Source organism: Buteo buteo, chromosome 4 (assembly GCF_964188355.1).
Source record: "Buteo buteo chromosome 4, bButBut1.hap1.1, whole genome shotgun sequence".
NCBI lineage: Eukaryota > Metazoa > Chordata > Aves > Accipitriformes > Accipitridae > Buteo > Buteo buteo.
The window spans coordinates 15,728,665-15,746,078 of NC_134174.1; the positions used below are offsets into that span (position 1 = coordinate 15,728,665).

Genomic DNA, 17,414 nt, shown 5'->3' on the forward strand with positions numbered 1-17,414 from the left:
AGGCATTAAGATGACTCTCCAAGGAAATGTAATTTAAACATGGATTTATACCCCACAAATAGCACATTTTTCATTAAGGAAAACTGAAAACAGCATTTTCAATGCTCAGCCTTGTTTCTACTATATGTTTTAAGTCTTAACACTGTATTTAAAATAGCTCAAGAGGGTACAAAAACCAGCTGGACCTCAAGCCAAAAAACCCTATAATTTGCATTTGTTCAGAGTCAGATCCATTCTCTTATATGGCTACAGACAAAAGGAATACCTATTTTCCTACACTTCATTCAATCTCAGATAGCCTATCCTAACAAAAACAATCATCAAACCGTATGTTTAGCATACAGATCCTTAACTCTTGCAGAAATTTCTGACTTCACAGCTCCAAATGGTTTGGTCCAAGCTAATTGAACCCTAGGTTGGCCCTACACAAATTTTCTCATAATTCCTCACAACACCTCTGAACTTTTTGGAATTGTTCTGACACCTAACATGATATCTCTTTTACAAAAACTCTAGATCAGGGACTTCATATAACTTTCTTGAGGGACAGACACTTGTTTGGGTCATCTGCAAGACAGAGGACCTAATTATGTTCAGGTGTTGTTCACTTGCTTTTTCAAGCAAAAAAAGAGAGGTAAAAGATTCTGTAATAAAAGGGCATGACCTTTTCAGGGACTTGTATCAATATAAACTCAAATAGGTAGGATCAGGTTCCAATGGATTCCTGAAATGGAAACATTTGGGCTAATAATAGCTACTTCCTATGACAAAGCCATTTGGATAAACACTGTGACATCACTTATGTCATATACAAGCACACAGCTGAGGTTAACTTGCAACAGTCAGCAACTGAGGATGAATTTTATATATATGCATAAGTTAAAGTGCCTTTTAACACTTATTTTTCATGAGAACAAATTTGGTCAGAAGATACCTGTTTGAGAACTCAAGATTTCTCTGTTTATCTGGGCCCATTATGATGGTTATTTATGAAAGGGAACCTACCAAGTACTGGGTAACTGCTATCAAATTCCTAACCTTGAGGAATATAACAAAATTACTGCATTACTCAGTTAAACTGTAAACTCTGCACACTTAAGCTATAACCAAGAATCATCCTTCGCTGACCTCTTGACACCATGCATGCCAGCCAAGTCTTGGCATTATGGGCACACTAAAGCATGACAGAGTTTTATTTTTAAAATAATGCCATTATTAAAATATTGTTATCTTACTTAATAAATTGTATAAGAAGTTAGTAAAGCAAAAGTCATTCACCTCCTGATAAAAATCCATTCTTTTCCTCCAACCTAGCAAGTTGTCATATATAAACATGCCTTCACATTGTTGTAAAGGTCATCAGTGCCTGTGAAACAGGTAATAAGCATTGAAATGCCGTTGCAGATCTTGAAAAAAAGGAAATTGCAGAATACACAAGAATACTTCCACATGAACACCTTATCACAACAACACTATTTGGATTTTTCAGTACTTCGCTATTTTCAGGAGACAAAACACATGTTGGCATGTCCTTGTTCTGAAATCCAGGCATATGTAATATGTAGTCTAATACTCTCATGAGCGAAGAAGTTACTTGTGGTTAACAAGTTTATTACAAAATAATGGTAATGCAATTTTTGTTATTCTCTTTTTGCATTTTTTGAGTTCTCCAGCATTACTGAGAAAGCAGAGCAATAGCAAATGACTATTATGACCAAGTGTACTTTATTTTTAAACCTAACTGTAGAAATAATTAACCGAAGCTGCTCATGACACAAAAGTATTGTCAAGCCTCTACAACACAACAGTGATTTTACATTAACTTGAGTGTGAATTACTGTTGAAAACTAAAAGGAACAAAGTTCTATAAGATTTTCTTAAGAGGGACAGATGCCTGTACCTTTGCTAAGATAGAGACCTCTTCAGAGATTTTTCAGATTTTAAATGGAATTACTGTCCATAAATGACACACATAAAAATTCTTTAAATTTACATTTTAAATGTCACTGTTTCAGAGATGTTCTGTATTAGCATCTTCATAGGTACTAATGATAATATTTAACAAATCAATTTTCTTACTGTTGTGACTTTTGTAACAAACAGGTCATAGAAGTTGCTTACTATTCTGAAACCCTCTTTTGGACAACTATTGATTGTATCACCTGCTAGAAAACTGGAAAGTCTAAAGGATTCCCCTTTCTCTTCTATGTATCAGTCACAGTTTTACATGCTTACATATATTTTATTTGCCCAACTTCTTTGCCTTACAAACTAAATAACCTCAGTATTTTCAATTTTTATTCTTGCAACAGGTTTTTTTATATTCCTAAACTTTCTCTTGCTCTTTTCTGAAATTCTTCTAAATTCTATTACAGAGACAGAGCGAGTACATTTTAGAGTGTTCTGAATTCGGCCATATTCCCAATTTATATAATTACATTAATATCTTCTAGACCCCTTTATTTTTATTTTTTGAAAAGCAGATGTATTTTCCTCAACATCATCTTCAGTAAGTTAGGGAAAAAAAGAAAAGGAGAGAAGAGAGGAGGGGAAGGGAGGGGAAAAATCAGCTTCTCAGCAACATCTTTAATGTTCTTAATTGTTCCCTCAGCTGGTAGGACCAGTAATCTTTGGGTTTGTGTTACCTTTGTGCTTAGGACAACCTTCAGGAATGTGTTGCTGCTTACTGTACCTTTAGATAATCGCTGGTAAAAAACTTTATCTTTCATTATTTCTAGCACATTTCTCCCTGTAACATGCACAAATTATGTAGGGATAGAAATATTCTCTAAAAATACAAAGTTTCAATTAGCAGGAACTCAGTTTTCTGAAATAGTTTAACAGAGTCACAGCTATAAGTAGAGATAAACTTTGCTGTCATGAGCTTAATAAATGGAGTATTTTGGTGCAAAGATTCCAAAGTCAGAAATTCAAACTCCTCTGCAAAAAAAGAAACTGAAAGCCCAAGGAAAACTCTACCAGTTGCCCGCCCCCCTTTTTGTAGGGACTATGGACAAGGATCCATTCACAAATATTGACCTGTGTGATTAGACAGAAAAAGCAGAAAAATAAGTAAATGTGACTTGAACAATTTCTGGGCACAAATCACTTGATAAGATGATGAGAATTGTCACACAGCAACTGCCCACCCAATCTATTACCCATTCTTCAAAGTGGCGACTTCCAAAAAACAAAAACAGAAAAGCTATAATGAGTCATGGCTACATCCCACGAGGTAACATGAAGCTCTTTTAGAATGCACACACTTCCACATCCAATTTAACAGCTGGTCAGAAACTGTCTTCAACTATGTGATTTTTTTTTAAAAGTTTCAGAGTAGACGATGTTAATTCCATTTTATCATCCCATTTGGCTGTCAGAGAACCAACGATAGTAGCCCACCAAAGCGTCTGTTCCCACTTCTCAACTGGATGTGCCCAGCTACGTACAGAAGTAAAAGACTAAAACAAGTAATATACTTACTAGCTAGCAAGTGATCCAGGCTTTTCATAAACACTTTGATTTATTACAAAATAATTCTGCTATACGTTTACAGCTGATGTGTAACCCACCTTAGAAAATGTACTTCAGCTTCAGCATTGTCAGAAATTTGTTTTCTTTAATCCATCTGATTTACAGGAGTTGTATATACATAAGTATTGATTCTGATCTTAAAATAACTGTCAGCAGCGGGGGCTGGAGAAGAAGAGAGCTCACTGATTCATTGCCAAATATATTAAGGAGTACTATTGTTCTCCATGAATGATATAGGTTGTAAATGTTTTCATTATCCAAGTTGTAGTACTTTAAGAACACATTTTACGTTTAGTGATTGCAAGATTATTAGTTACAGTATGCTCCACTAATTACATCCAGAAAGTACCTTAATTACCAACCTACTTGAGCAAATTCCCAGAAACTTGAGTTGAAATCCAAACAAAACATTAAAGAGTTTAAAGCTCTCATATAACAGTCATTAACACTGGAGGTATTCTGAAATTAGCATCTCATACATTACATTTCTGTCTTCAAAACGGGACCATCAAACAGCACAGTAATATTATATAGTCATATTGCTACAAAGTAATAACTTATTTACATTTGACTGCACAGTTAAATTACCTTTTGATATGCACAAGGAAATTTTAATACGGTGCTAAATAACAGCCAAGATGGCTTTGTCAGAAACAACTCATGCCAAACCAGAGTAATTTATTTCTGTGACAGGGTAACGTACCTTTGAATGGGAGATATAATATGTTTTGATTTGAAGCAAGTCTGACACTATTTTAAGTGACTTTCTCTTAAGTAAGCCAAGAAAACATGGTCTAGATTGAACTGCCGTAAGACAGACATAAAGAATAGGGTGGGATAACCCTACTCTAAGAGTATTTATATGATTCACTTAAAAACTGAAAGGGTATGACACTTGAACACCTGTGTCTCCCATTGTCTGTCCTAACTCTGGTACTATTCAACATTCTCACTTATGGACCTGAAAGCAGCAGAAGAGATGACAGGATCATTAAAATTTGCAGGTGACAATAAACCATCATGGCACACAACTTCTACAGGTGGACAGGCTTAGAATTCACAAAGCAAAGACACCGTAGTCCGTACAAACCGAAATGTCATATTAAGGCATATCGCATATGAATTCTACTCACAATCAACATGAGGTCTCTCTCTGGTTTAGGGGTATATATTTAAAAGATCTGTCTTCAAAAACATTAATACAGTGCCTGTATCACTAGTCTGTAATTTTATCCCAACTCAGGGGGATAAAAAAAGGCTACTTCTCAACATTACTGGCTGACTGCTACAACACGCCTAGTGCCCCACTCTAAGTTTCACATGTGATGCTGCTGCATAACTGGACGCTACACAAAAGTATATACACGCTTATGCTACAGTTTGTGTGAAAACTCCCTGTGATTTCAAAACAAGAACAATAATGATCCTCAGTGACAAAATTCAATAAATTATCAGTTAAAATAACATTCTTAGCACATATGCACCATCACACACCGTGCCAGGTTTTCATGAATTCTATGTCAAAGTCTCCACTTCTATGAACCTGCACAGCAGTTTTTGGCTACAAAAGAGATGTGCTAGTTGACATCAGTGAACAACTTGGTCTAATGCATGAGATAAGGACAATAACTAGAGCCTTAACTTTAATTTAGCCCCCTCAAAAGAAACCCGCAAACCTAGAGGTAGAAATGAACACTAAAAAATTATAACAAATAATACGAGTTGCTTGATCTTGCCCAGAATCTGCAAAGCAGTAATATGGATGGCCACTATTTAGTGGTCAATTTCTTTATTGACTCATGCTTTGTGCAAAATTATAGCAACTTTAAGACAAAGGCCTACAAGATGGAAGGAAAATGGAAAATGAATTCTGAACTCTAAACCAAAACAGAAATCAGCTTTGCCAGACCTTCCCTGAATACTCAGAGCCAAGGTAAAAAACTTCCGTATGTATAAAAGATTCAAAGGGATTGTTGACAGAGATCCTTAACAAAAATGGCTTTAGGAAAACTACTGTAATTACAATTCAATTCCTCATCCATTATTAAAATTCAGCTGTTATCCCCCTTGTTTGAATGACACATAAACTGTGAACTTAACTACCATAAAATATAAATAAGGCCACAACATTTTACAGAAAACAAAGATGCAAACATCCCTTATAGAAAATGGAATGCATAATAGTATTATGTGTGAAAAAGATGACAGTGTTTTAGAATGTTTAGTACTTTTACCTGGGGCACACTGTATTTACTAGAATAATTTTCAAGAAAAAAAAGGAAATTAATCACTTGTTCATAAAAATTCTATACAGATGCAATGGAAATAAGTCTTTACAGGAGAAGTTTAGCGTGCAAGAGAAATTATATACAAGTACAGTTATTTACCAAGATGTAGGGTTAAGTTCCCTCCCACATATAAAACTATCAAGGCACAATGTATAAGGTACTTCAAGTGTAGGGAAAAGGACTTCAGTTGTAGACTGAAGAACTAATCTAAGATCTAATTTTTAGTCGAAGCCAACAACCTAACATTTTTTTAAAGTTCTTCTCACTTGTTTTAGAATTAGGAAAAAAAAACAACTCTGAAAAAGAAGTAAAAGCTATGCTAAAACTTACCTTCTCCAAAGAGAAAGTCCCAAAGATGTTCTATAAAACTGTAAGATTTCTAAACTGAATAGAGAACATAAAGTATAAATATAGACCTGATTATAAACAAATTTGCATTTTAAAATAACATGTATGAGATCAATTTTTAGATGTTCACAGGCCAGAGCATTATTTCAATGATCCACTTTATTTTTGCAGCAGCTTTGCTGTGTTAACCACCTCAGAGCAAAGACTACTTTCTTTACATGGCTATACAATTTTGTTTAAAATTCAAGACTGGTCAGTCCAATAAAAGTTAACTAGTTATCAAATCCCCTGCTCTAGAATGTAATTTGCAGCTCATAGTTATTATTCTTCACACCCTACAGTCCACCATCTAATGAATTTAAGTCTGTGTCCAGCACTACACAGGTCAGTCTACATGAGCACAAGGTTTCTTAATTCACTGTAGAAGTCTATGAATTCATTAATTTTATGATTCCTTTATAACCTGCACTGAAGCAACATAAACTCGACATGGTGATGCTTTCCCACTATGCCATATATAAGAACACTGTCAGAGGGTCTCCATGAAGAATGCTACTTGGCATTAAGGAAAAAAATATCCTTGATCATGAGGTAGGTTAAATTTACTTCTAAGGTGTGGTGGAAGTGTGGATGCTAAATTAAGGGGAGTGAATTTTCCACATGTATAGAAGAACGGCCTATAGCAACACAGCAACTGAAAAATTTTTCAATATGTGGAAAGTTTGCTTGTATTTATTTGCAGAGATCTTTGAAACTCAAATTCCTAGTTAGCATTTTAAAAGGGGATAAAACAAGAGTCAAGTAGAAACACAGAATGAAAAGGGCCTCATGTATTAACATCTCCTTAGGCAGAAAAAAAAATAAATCTGCAGCAAATAGCAACTGAGTAATGTTAATATCATACCAAAAGTTTCTATTGGGTGATATGCAAGTGCTTCAGGAATACAGTTTTCAATATGCAGTACTCAAAAAACCAATAATAATAATAATAAATAAATACTGACCTAGATCTGAATTCAGGAAAACCCTTCATCTAACATTAATAACAAAGGACAAGGTGACTTAGGCTTTCCTCTAATAAGTTGGTGCTTACATCCCAATAACTGCAAGGATAGCAATACTAAGCGGTAACAGTCAAATACAATACTGACCAAGTACTGCAAGACAACTAGATTTTTTTTGACAAGAAATCAATAGGATTTCAGAACAAGTCTCCAGGGAAGAGTAAAACCTGCAGTGCAGGAGAACATATGGCACGCTCCCATCCTCCTTGCTGGTAACTCCTACTCCAGCACACACTCCTTCCCAAATGCATATACATTTTTGCTTTGCTCACATACAGTGCTAGAGGGAGGGGGAAAGACTGAGTGCAGTTCATCTTCCAGCTTCCCTTCTTCCCCACTCTCGGAAGGAAAGATCTGCACAAAAATAAGCACCATCTGAGTTCTGGAGAGGAAATACGTATCAGCACCCAATAACCGTTGTTACATGTATGCTTTACGATCAAAGAGAACAGAATGAAAATATCAACACAATGCCCCTCTAGCTTGTGGCATAGGCACACGCTTCCATGCTTATGTTCCTTAAGACTAACAGAGACAGCAACAGTAGTACACACTTCAGCATGGTTCAGCAACCAGAGTACAAGGGATATATTTTGGCATGAACTAATTCTGGCTAGATTAAACAAAACACTGTCACAGCCATCTTTGCTACTATGTTATCTCTATTATGCTGTAGAGGTGCTCCCTAAAATGTGGGCTTCTAAAATGTATGCTTAGGTACTTCGCAAGTAGTCCTGTTTTTCCAACAGTATTCACCAAGGAATTCATCGCTCCCTCCTGAGTTATAAAGCCTTTCACTCTGGAAAGCGCACCATATAAGGGGTAAAACTACATCTCTGAAAATGAAATAGGTGGACCTGCAAAAATCTGCACATTTGGATCTCTGGCATGAGATGTCTTCAAAAATGACTATGCTTTCCTTTCTTCTGCAGTCCCAACATGTTTGCCCGATAGAAATGCTGGACCTGCCTCAGGATTTAAGTTACTGATTATTCAAGTAATTGTTCAAACAATCTTCACTTTATTGTACACAAAGAAATACTACACTGTTAAAGAGCTTGTAAAATTGTCGCTATCAAAATTCTTCGAAGTCCATTTAATGAAAACTTGAGGATTTTTATCATATTACAAAACTGGGTCAAGTTAGAAAGGTAAGATACAGTTTAACTTCATACATTTAATAAAATATCACAAACATATAAACTGTTATGAAACCTAGAAAATTGAGCAGCAAAACCAATGTGTGCCTTTTTGTTGTTTTTATAACATAAAGCTGCATTTTATGATATTTGTTGCAGCTTTTTTTTCTTTTTTTTTTTTTTTAATTCAGACTAGCAAACATAAAGCAGCACCCTGTCAGAAGAAAAACAGTAAAGTAAAAAATGACAGTTTAGATAGTGATGAATTCTATGGCAAAGGCATTGAAAGAGGTCATGGCACAAAAATATCTGGGGAAAATCAGGCACAGTTTTCAATTAATAAAAGCTTAATGACTTTAAGGACTAAACTCTTTCCAGTCAAATATGGATAACAGACATAGTTGCAGTAAAATTATTGTTTACTTAAGTTAATTCTACCTCTTCCCAAAGAACTTTAAGATACATAAAAAAGGCAACAACTCCCTATTAGGTATTAGAATTTCAGCCAACACCATTACTAAACACCATATGCATCAGATTAATATTTCATGAATTATTGAAGATTGATTAAATATGCATGTGTCTATCCAAGCAGGTTTTTCCTCAAAACACAGTCACCTGCTTTCTGCTATTTTCAATATTTGCTTGAAGTCAGTGCTTTTTAGCCTATGCGTCATATCAACTAATTATGAATTCCTTACACCATGGCATACTACCTGCCACCGAGAGAAGGGAAAAGGGAAGACTGTTTCATGCTTCCTTTGCTATTGACAACATCTCACTGGGGCGGTCTATTTTGCAGTTTGACAAAAACTACTCTGTGGAACACGTGTCCAGCAGGCATACAATTAATAGCTAAGAGCACTAAGAGATGATCAACGAGACACATCACTCTGTTGGCCAAGCAACCCAAACCCCTGAGCCAACACCTACTCCAGCAGGGTGCAGGGGACACTAACAGCAGTAGGTCCTGGTTCTGCTGTACTTTCCTAATTAGCTCGTCCCTTGTCCTCACTCCCACACTCAGAAACTTTCTGCTGAACATAAATTAAAGAACTGACTAACTAACTAAAGAACATTCATTTTACAATGCTTATTCTACTTTAACTGCAATATATTTCAACAGATAAACAATTACAGTTGCAGATATTACTGGGTGAGAAAACAGAAGCTTCCAGTATCTCTTCAAGAAAAAAAAATGTTATTTGGGGGAGGGGAAGCATTTTCATGAAACAAGGCCTGTTAAAAGGGGCCAGTGCTGCCTAATTGTTAAAGCATAGAAACTTGCAAACCCAAATACTTTGTTAGGAACCTTCCTGCTTACTTCTTGTCATTTAGAACTTCTCTGTATTTGCTCACCTGTGGAATGAGGTTTGCTAATACCTGCCTAAACCACCTACTACACCAGTTTGTGAGGAATTTTCTAAAAGATGCTGCAAAAGTGCAAACCAGAACTGTTCATAAAAGAGGATCAATATTCAGAAAGTAACATGTGACACGGGGTCCTCTGCACATTTACAACAGTAAATTATATTCTAATACTGAGCAGGAAAGCCCTACATATTACTTTTACTTGAAAATCCTTCCATTTTCAAAATGTTGCTATTAAACTTGCCCGTATGTTCCAATTACTACAGCTCTCCTGAGCCTTCTATATTAATGGCAGCTGAAAATAATCTTGGAATATGGATATTCAAAAAAGTTGCTATTTGAACTATATTAGCACAGTGTAGATCCATTCACAGACCAAAAACCTGTTGCACTGAAAAGAGAAACTATCACAAGTTAACTTGCTATTTCTTCCTCATTTTGCCTCTTTTTGCTTTTTTTCTTTTTTTGCTTTCAGTACCATCCTAATTTCCACATACAAAATGTTTTAAAGATCAAGTATCTTAAGTGCTGGAGTTATAACAAATGAAAAGAGCCCAAGTACTGAACAGTCAGTCACACACTATCATTTCTACCTGCATTCACAATGCCTCAGGTTACAGCCACTTAGATTCCTAATGGTTTGTTAACAAGGCCTCCATATTTTCCCTCTAGATCAATACTGGAGTAATATATCCATTCATCGCAAATAAAGAGGTACCTTTTAAAACTTGTTAAAGTTTTTACCCTCAAAGCATATCTACTCTGATTTCACAGCATGACCTCTTAAGAAAGAGATGTCAAACATCTAATAAAACAAGTACCACTACAGCTAGTATATTTCCTTGCCTGTTCTTGGATTATCACCTTCTGCCATAGTCACCTATATAACACGCTATATATTCCACTAGTTTTGGTGATCTTTTCTTTCTGGCTACATGAAGTTTTCTTGTGTTGTACGAATGGTTCCAATGAGAAAATATACCTATTCAGTGTAACACAGTGAGATGAAACAACGGCTGAAGATGAAATTCAGAGATGACCAATGAAACAGATTTTTTTTTGTTGTAAAACATCTAAAGAAGCATTAACACACAGGAATAATTAATGGTTTCTCTTTTCCTATGGATTTTGAAATACTTTTTGCACCTGTATAATAAAACACAGAGCTAACACCTGAAGAATTATGCACAGAAACATCTTAAAGTATTTGTATTTTTATTATTAGTTGTTGTTGTTGCTGCTGCTGCTACTAAAAATGTTTTAACATGTTTTATGCCAATATTCCACCTTTCTTTTTTTTTATGCACATTTTTAGCCCTCTACATGCAGAGGTTGCAAGCTGCAAAATAAAAGTGAACTATATTGAAGCCAGACATTCATTTTAGCTGTTCCAAGATTCAAAACATTCTATCATCTGTTCCTATGGAAACTGAAAGGATATTCTAGGTTATATCAGTATCAGCCGATTATGTTGCAGAGAAATCTGTGGTTTATTTTAATCCATAGTTCAGAGGTATAAATTCATGCTTAGTGTTTAGCTTGGTGATTTTGAATTACTGAAGCATGGTTAACACTTCAGTTCCATTAGATCATACTTTAAGATAAAATGAACTCTTTTTAGACCACAATAGTAAAGGGAAAATAATATAGGGTTTGGTTAATCCCCGTGAAGTTTACCATTCAGATGTAGGATATAACTAACACATACCTGGAAGATATTTTTTGGTTGTTAGATGAGCCGTACATTGCTATATCACATCTTAGCAGAATAGTTGAAGGAAGAAATAATTTAGATTTATCAAAAACTCCTTGAGTAGTGCCATGCACCAGATGGCCAGATGAAGGAATCTGATTTAGTCAGTTAACAAGATCACGAAAACCATAACCATAATATTGAAGATGAAAAATAAAATTGAATAATGCAACATGAGTATGTTTCTGTGACAAAGAAACTTAAAGGTTAGGATAGAGTAAAACTTGTAAAGATAGATAAACACATAAAGCTAAAAGTTCTCTATATGCATACAGAACTATTGTAAAAGAAAAAACAGAAACAGTATAAGCTAGTAGGATTTTAATTAGACTCAAATGCCATTGTGATCTTTTACAACGAAAGCCAATATGACAGCTATAACATGTTGAAATAAGTCTTCTCTGTCTACATTAGAATTACAAAAAGCAGTGAAATGGGTGGCTAACATGAATTTAAATAAAAAGCTTTGGATCTCATCCTCTGTCATCACTAAGCAAAACTAGATGATTTAAAGTTAACTATAGCTACCACCCTCACCCTATGCCAAAAGTAGCAAGCAGGTTCAAATTTTCCTTTTTACTTCAGTCTTCTTACTCTCGATTGAAGTAATTGACTTCAGACTGAATAATCAAAAATGCCTTCCATTTCTATACCATATTGTAGTCAATCACTTTATTATGAAATAGCTGTCTCAGTCTAGTTTCCATCAGGATCTCCTCCAGGGAATCAAGATTGTGGAATAATAAGGAAATGTAACATCTACTGCTTAAAGTCTACTATACTGGTTAAATTTTTGACAGTGATGAGGTAAAATTCCAACTTCTAGTAGAAATAAATGTCAGAATAAAAAAAAAAAGAAAAAACCAATTACTACTCTTTGACTTAAAAAAAACAACAACATACTCAGGGTAGCATTTCAACTCTACTTTTTCCAGCCTTTTTATGAGGGTAACCAGCAGTATATGGATAAAAAGGTGCTATGGTTCTATGCCAATTTGGAGGGGTTCTTTTCTCATATTTTTCTACTTTATTTGCTATTATAATGATAATTTTGTAATTATGCATACATATGCAGTAAAATGTCAGAAAATGTAAAAGTAGCAAAGGGCAGGCAAAAACATCTGGAAGTTAAATTTTTTCTTTTGACTAGTGCAATGCATGAGTGTAGGCAACGTAACACATCCTAAGCTAAATGAACTAAAGATAAACATTAAGAGGCCCACTCTACCAACTATGGAGTTGGAATACTCGAAGTGACATTCTCCTATGACATTAGACTTTGTTCTACAGCCAAACACTTCTCCACAGAGCCCACAACTTCAGACAGCACATTCATACACTTGCACAGCCCATTTTACTATAAAGCATTCAAATCTGAAGATGACACTAAACTAGCAAAAAGTAGTAAGCATACTTTGATTTAAATCAAAGTGTTAACATATCATAAAGTAATCTAGCAAAAAGGATGTTTCAGTGAAACATATACTCTTGCTAAAGTACACAAGATTGAAAATGAGAAACTCAAGATCACAGGATCTTGCCCAGAAAATAGTGCTGCAAGGGCCATCCATGCCTTTGGCAGTAATAATTAGAACTCAAGAATGCAACATTATCATATTTTTGCAAGTGTCACCAAAAAATGTAAAAAACAGGACCCAACACCAGCCATTCTTTGTATCTGAGTATCTCAAACACCTCCAAGTGTATTTGCACAACTGGAAAATCCTGCCACAGATTAATAAAGAGCATGTATTGTTTAAGATCCTTGACATTGGATTAAATGCTGCCCTATGAAGGATTTAAAATTAATTTCACCAATCTTGCCATAACAGTGCAAGTTGTACTACATAAGCATTCAGGTCAGAGGACCCTGAAATGAAATAAATTATGCAACTTCTTGATGATCATGTCTGGAAAAATGGTCAATTACGTGCCTACTTTCCCCTCCAATCCCTTAGGGATAACAAAGACGACCTATTGTTAGAGATCCTTGACAGGAGATTAAATGCTGGTCTATGAAAGATTTCAGATTAATTTCACCAATTTTGCCATAACACTACAAGACGTACTACATAACCACCTATCTTAGGGAACCCTGAACTGAGATAAATTGAGCAACTTCTGGATAATCACCTCCAGACAACTGGTTAATTACGCAGATACTTCATCCTTCCATCACTTTTCTCAGGCGCTAAATAGCGTTAGTCAAGAACAATTATGCATACACATCTACTTAGTAATTTTTTAATGTGAAAAAAAATGCTATACTTGTTGCAGAGACAACTTAGAAGAAAGGTTCAGTATGAAAAAGAACGCAAAACAGAACAATTTGCAAAATTCTACTCAGTGAGTTACAAAATGAAAATTCAAAATGCCTCCAAATATGCTAAAAGTGACAACAGTATAAAGAAGTTACACTGAAATTAATTGAGACATTTTTGTTCAGATTTTATTGTTTACATACTTATCCTGTGTTTACAAATCCAGCATTTGAACATTTTGCACAAGTAGAGTTTAGGATTTATTTCGGGGGGGTGGGGTGTCCCCTCTTTTTTATTCTGTGAGGTTATAATTAGTAAGGCTTTTCATTTTGGAAAAAAAATAAATATGTATTAAAAAAACTACATACACAATGTAATATTCATTTGGACAAAGGGGTATTAAGATTACACTTACTTTTTGCTTTCTCTAACACTACCAGGAAACTTCACTACATGACCACCAGGACAATTTTAGTGAATTATCAGTGAATTTAACACTCTCCAGATCCATGCTATGCAGGAAAATAAATTTGCCAGCACCTTAAATAAGGGAATCTGGGCAACAAACATCACATAATTTATCCAAAACCTTACTTAAAAAAAAAAAAAAAATAGTCAGACACCTATAGATCACTCCAGGAGACCAAGAAGTAAAATTTTTACAATCTGTGGTCAAAGATACAAAATGTTTCTATAACACACAGAAGGACAAACTGTTTTTAAGGTACAAACCCAAGGAAATCTGAATTCTACTCTCATCTTCACACCATGTCTTGTTTGACATAAATGGGTATTTTATATTTTAATCAATCTTTAATGATACCATAGTCCTTACCAACTATATCCTAATTACTAAAGTTTGTATCAGTAAAGTCAAAAGCAAGAGCATCAGTTCCTAACTCATTTCACAGATACGAGGACATACATGCAAAAATCCATCCTTCTTACGCAGAGGAGACCCATAACTATAACCCTAATGCTACCAACCTTATCATTACCTGATGGAACTAAGTTTGGGCATCCCTGGCTGTAAGAAGAAAGTCCCACACTAAGCATGACAATATATAGCAGAAAGGGTTTGAAGTGTGAGCTAAGTTGCAGAGAAAGTTTTCTTCAAGTATGGCAACCTCAACACTGTGTCTGGCAAAACTGTTCTACCTGGAAGTGAGCTATGATAATCTTAACAAATTTCTCTTGTTCCAAATAATTTCTTAATATTCAGATCTGCTTTACAAAATATACCACCGTTGAATATAGAGGTGAAGTGGTGTCAAGAGCAAATCTAGATTCCTCTGCCCAGGGTTCATCCTGTGAGCAAAAGCAACGCTGGGGATGCTTCAGGTGGTTGCAAGATGGATAGATACCTTTTTTTTTTTTAAGCAGAAAACATTGCTGTCTCCTCTTAGAATGGTGACTTTATTAAAGTTCTTGATGTATCTGTGAAAGCAGCCTCTCCTGCTTTTCTATACTATCTGCCACTAACCTGCTTACAGCGTGAAGCAAAGTTAGCAAGGAGTTTAGGACTAAACAGTAATAACGGGGCTTGAATCCATTTTCTTGATACTGTTCTGTGGGTCATGATAGAGCATCAATCTGTGCTATGTACACTAAGAGTGAGTAACAAAGCATACCCAACAATAAAAAAACCTGCTCGAGCCACTGGTATCCCTGCTTGATCAGGTTTGGTATTATTTGTATTACTTTTGTCAACAAGAGCAAAGAGGGCTTACTCTTTCTAAAAGGATTAGGAAGACAAGCATGGTTGGCAGCTCTGTGAAAGCCTGTTAAGTCTAGACATGCTGACAGACACTTCTAGTTTATACCCAGATGGCAGCTTTAAAGATACCACCATGAATATGAGTGGAAGCCTTCACTTCTGAAGCAGTCAATGGCTAATGCCACACTTCTAAAGGAAGAGGGAAAGAGAGATTTCATTTCTTCTGAGAAATACACAAATGCTAGTGATAGACATGCAATAAAAATGTGAATTACACTGTACAGAAAAAGACAATGTATCACTTAGTGGTAAGTATCTGCTTTCATGTCCTACTGCTGGCAGTTATTTGGGGGAATCTGGGCACAGCTCATTAGCATGTGATTTATACATCATTAAATAAATAATCAAAGTAACAAAAATAGTTTCTTACCTAAACAAAGGATATATATCAAAATGTTGAAAGGGGCACTTTAAACTTTTTAGCTCTGTTCTTTTTGTCAGAGTAACTTATAGCAGCATCTCTGAAAAAAAAGCTAAATTCTAGAGAAGACATTCACCAAATTCTAATGACTTCTGCTTAAAAGGAGATACTTATAGTTTTACTTTTTTTTATGTATTGCCACTTAATGCTCCTCTTCCAGGTGGACACTGAAATACTGTAAAATGGAGAAGTAAGACTAACTTTCTTCTTAAGGAATTGCTGAAAAGTGCTAGATGAAATACAGAAATATAGCTTGCTGTTACGTATGCAACTGATCTCACGTATTATTTACACAGCAGATCAAAACAAAGGTGAAAACTAAAACTGCAGTTGCAAATATGAATATCAAATACCTGAAGAACTACCTGGACAAATACAAATACAGATATACTATTCTCAGAGGTACAGACTTAGCTACCAGAATAGATACTAGCAGGAAGACAGCCCATCTGAGGAATTCTGTGGTACAAAATGCTGAAGAAAAGATGAAGATCCCATGTTCTCTTATGGGAAATCTCAGGGCTTGGAAGCTATAAATGTAAATCAGCTTGTCAATAAAACACACTGCTACAATAATAAGAATCAAAGACATACTATCTTCTAGTCATATTCCAAATTCTAGATTTCTTGGGCAATACTTGCATGTGTATTTTCTAAAGCACACCATTTTTCCAGCATTAAATCCACGAATCATACACAACAAACCTGTGAAGCATACCCCAACACCTCTTCTGGAAAACAACCCCACTTCTGAAATGACTAAGCACTCATAATGTTCTTCTAAACAATCCTCCATTTGCTGGAAACAGGCCCCTGGCTAAAGCACAACAGGCATATACTTTAATAATCTCTTGATTACCTGGATACAGCCTGGAACACCAAATAAATCTGTCTATTTTTCAAGTGGAGTGGGATTGATTTCCCCAGGGTTTCTTTGTCAGTTCCATTTTAGTACTTAATATGAAGAGAAAATTATGAGAGAAGGTCAAATCTGACATGAAAAACTAGAAGGAGTACACACTGATAAAGACTTTTGCTACATTTAAAATAAACGTCCACTTGGTTTTTCTTAGGCCCTATCTTTGTTCAGTCTTAATTTAACATCACATATGCTTCATAGCTTGTAACAAGCCCAATAACAGCTTGGCAACATGCTCAAATAGCCAGGAGTTTCAACATTTGAATAGTAATCAAGTAAAAAATGGGCTATTTTTCCCTACCATTTTGCTATCAGTAAACAGCCAAAGGTATTTACCACAATCATGACTTCCTACTGCAGAAAATTACTTGAAATGAGAGGTCTAAGTAAAAAGTTTATCTTCAATTTTAATCCTCAAATATCTAAGCCAATTTAATAAAGAGATTTTCCACTCTGTATATGTTCTATTTTCATGTCAACCTTCAATAGTATGAACAAATGCTATATTGACTTACAGGTAAGATTAACTGTTGGCAACA

General features: G+C 35.2%; 1 protein-coding gene across 1 annotated transcript in view; it reads right to left on the reverse strand.

Annotated features, from left to right (window-relative positions):
- Positions 1 to 17,414, reverse strand: part of COG5 (component of oligomeric golgi complex 5) — a 193,147-nt gene that overhangs the window by 92,348 nt on the left and 83,385 nt on the right. The window lies entirely within an intron of this gene.